Source organism: Triticum dicoccoides, chromosome 5B (assembly GCF_002162155.2).
Source record: "Triticum dicoccoides isolate Atlit2015 ecotype Zavitan chromosome 5B, WEW_v2.0, whole genome shotgun sequence".
NCBI lineage: Eukaryota > Viridiplantae > Streptophyta > Magnoliopsida > Poales > Poaceae > Triticum > Triticum dicoccoides.
In genome coordinates this window covers 396280466-396284156 of record NC_041389.1, presented here as the reverse complement: position 1 = coordinate 396284156, position 3691 = coordinate 396280466, and positions in this window count along the sequence as shown.

The following is a 3691-nucleotide window of genomic DNA, read 5'->3' as shown; positions in this document are numbered from 1 at the left end:
CCACGCCCGCGTGCATTGGCCGCCGCCTCGCCGCGCCGCCCGGCCTCCGGCCGCGCCGTCGCGCCTCTCCCTCGCCTCCTCCGGCCGGATCCGGCCCAGAGAACCTCGCCGGCCGCCTCCCCACCGTCATCTCCGGCGAGCCTCGAAATCCGCGCCCGGGTCAACCCTAGATCCGGAGGTGATATTTCTTCTAAGTCCCTAAGATGTTGACATTATCATGCCATGTTCATCGCATCATATCTCTGCATCCGTAGCTCCATTTCGTGCGTGTAATATGTCAAATTGTTTGTCTCGACGAGTACTTAATTTCATTCCATTTCATCATGTTCATTTGAGTTCATCTTGATGTCTGAATCATCGTTGCAAGAGTGCATGTTGCTGTTGATCTGCTGAAACTGTTATAACTTGCTCATTTGTCATTTTTGCCATGTTTGATGTGTGCATTCTATGAGGTTGATGTCTACATATGTTTTGAACTATGCCATGCCATATTTACAGGGGTGTATGCCATGTATTTTTGTGATCAATGTGGTGACTAGCACAAGCATGTAAACTAGGCCTCGTGATGTTGCTGATTTCAGTCCCTGTTCTGCTGTTATTTTTATGCCATGTAAACTTGATGCTATAGAGAGATCCATGCTTATTTTGAGTTACTTCAGTAAGGATGTTTTGTACTTATGGTTATGAGCTATCCATCCATGCCCCTGGTTGCATTTATAGCTTGTTGTAGCTTGCTGTAATCTTGCTCCAAAGTTGCTAAATAATGTTGCTGTTAGCCTGTTAACATGAAGTTCAGTTTTGCCATGTGATTTCCTAGTGATCCATGCACCCTATGAACTTGCTATTGCCATGCTTAGCTTCATAAATATGTCTTCTTACTGTTGGTTGCCTTGCCATGCCATGTATTGCTCTGTGGTGAGTGGTTCAAGCTCACCAACATGCCTACTTATTGTTGTTTCTGCCATGTATGAATCTGTCATATAACTTGCTATGTTTACATGGGTGCCATCATATTTTCTGTGCCCTTTTGGCTCTTGGTCAGTAAGGGACTTTTGTTATATGCAATTAGTAAATTCATGCCATGCCTTTTTTTGCCATGTTAAGTTCCTGTAACATGTCGTTTGATAGCTCTAAACATTGCAACCTGATGTTATTTTCTGTAAAGTCTGAACTGATATTATTTGCAATCTTGCCATGTGTGTTTGAGCATGTTATAGTGATTTCTGGAGATAGCTCAGTGTTCATGTTTTGTAATGCTTTACCTGTACATCATGCCCATGCCTTTTGTTTTCTTGTTGAGGTCCTGTAGCATGTTGTTTTGATGCTTGCAAGATGCCTAGTTGCTGTTTTGGGCAGATTGTTGTTATGCCTTGTATAGAGTGTATGTGTTGCACCGTTGCTCCGTTTTGAGTGTGCTCTATATGAAACTTGCTTGATTTTGCATGTAGTTTCATATTATCATGTTGCATCCTTGTTTTGAGGTGTTTGCTTGATGTTTGTATGCATTTTGCATCAATGCCATGCTTAACTTGTTTTGCTCATATCTTCTAGGCCGTAGCTCCAAATTAAATGAACTTTATATGTAACTTGACTAGAATCTCGTGTAGATCATCTTGGTGCATCTTAACTTTCTGTTTAACAACTTGAACATAAGGTTTATTCAGATCTGAACCAATTTCGAAATTTGCATATGAGGACTTACCGGAATTGTTATATGTTGTTCCCGGCCTCATTTAAACTTGCTTTGATGTGTTGCTCTTCTTTGCATCATCCCTTGCCATGAGTAGCTTCATGTAGCTTTGTCATGCATCATGCTTGGTTGTGCATCATGTCTTGTTCATGTGTGGTGTGTTTACCATGTTGTGTGCTTCTTCTTGTTAGTTCCTGTTTCGTTGCGATCGTGAGGATTCGTTCGTCTACGCTTGGCTCGTCTTCGTGGCTTCATCTTCTTCATGGACTCGTTCTTCTTCCTTGCGGGATTTCAGGCAAGATGACCGCTGCCCTGGATCTCACTACTATCATTGCTATGCTAGTTGCTTCGTTCTATCGCTATGCTACGCTACCTATCTTTTGCTCCTCAAGCCTCCCAAATTGCCATGAACCTCTAACCTTTGACACCCCTCCTAGCAAACCATTGATTGGCTATGTTACCGTTTTAATCGGCCCCTCTTATAGCATTGTTAGTTGCAGGTGAAGTTGAAGATTGCCCATGGTGGATAGGATTATGTTGGGATATCACAATATCTCTTATTTAATTAATGCATCTATATATTTGGTAAAGGGTGGAAGGCTCGGCCTTATGCCTGGTGTTTTGTTCCACTCTTGCCGCCCTAGTTTCCGTCATACCAGTGTTATGTTCCCGGATTTTGCGTTCCTTACGCGGTTGGGTGATTTATGGGACCCCTTGACAGTTCGCTTTGAATAAAACTCCTCCAGCAAGGCCCAACCTTGGTTTTACCATTTGCCTCACCACCACCTACTTTTCCCTTGGGAGTAATTAACCCGAGGGTCATCTTTATTATAGCCCCCCAGGGCCAGTGCTTGTCTAAGTGTTGGTCCGAACCAGAGCCACTTGCAGCGCCACCTCGGGGAAACTTGAGGGTTGGTTTTAGTTATACGTAGTGTTCATCCGGTGTTGCCCTGAGAACGAGATATGTGCAGCTCCTATCGGGATTGTCGGCGCATCGGGCGGTCTTGCTGGTATTGTTTTACCATTGTCGAAATGTCTTGTAAACCGGGATTCCGAGTCTGATCGGGTCTTCCTGGGAGAAGGAATATCCTTCGTTGATCGCGAGAGCTTATCATGGGCTAAGTTGGGACACCCCTGCAGGGTTTAAACTTTCGAAAGCCGTGCCCGCGGTTATGGGCAGATGGGAATTTGTTAATGTCCGGTTGTAGATAACTTGACACCAGATCCGAATTAAAATGCATCAAACGTGTGTGTAGCCGTGATGGTCTCTTTTCGGCGGAATCCTGGAAGTGAACACGGTTTCTGTGTTATGATTGACGTAAGTAGGTGTTCAGGATCACCTCTTGATCATTGCTAGCTTCACGACCGTTCCTTTGCTTCTCTTCTCGCTCTTATTTGTGTATGTTAGCCACCATACTTGCTTAGCCGCTGCTGCAACCTCACCACTTTACCCCTTCCTTTGCAGCAGCGGCTAAGCAAGTATGGTGGCTAACATACAAAAATAAGAGCGAGAAGAGAAGCAAAGGAACGGTCGTGAAGCTAGCAATGATCAAGAGGTGATCCTGAACACCTACTTACGTCAATCATAACACAGAAACCGTGTTCACTTCCAGGATTCCGCCGAAAAGAGACCATCACGGCTACACACACGTTTGATGTGTTTTAATTCGGATCTGGTGTCAAGTTATCTACAACCGGACATTAACAAATTCCCATCTGCCACATAACCGCGGGCACGGCTTTCGAAAGTTTAAACCCTGCAGGGGTGTCCCAACTTAGCCCATGATAAGCTCTCGCGATCAACGAAGGATATTCCTTCTCCCGGGAAGACCCGATCAGACTCGGAATCCCGGTTTACAAGACATTTCGACAATGGTAAAACAAGACCAGCAAAGCCGCCCGATGTGCCGACAAATCCCGATAGGAGCTGCACATATCTCGTTCTCAGGGCACACCAGATGAGCAAGACATCGGGTTGGCATAGACCCTGGTTGCCCAGGG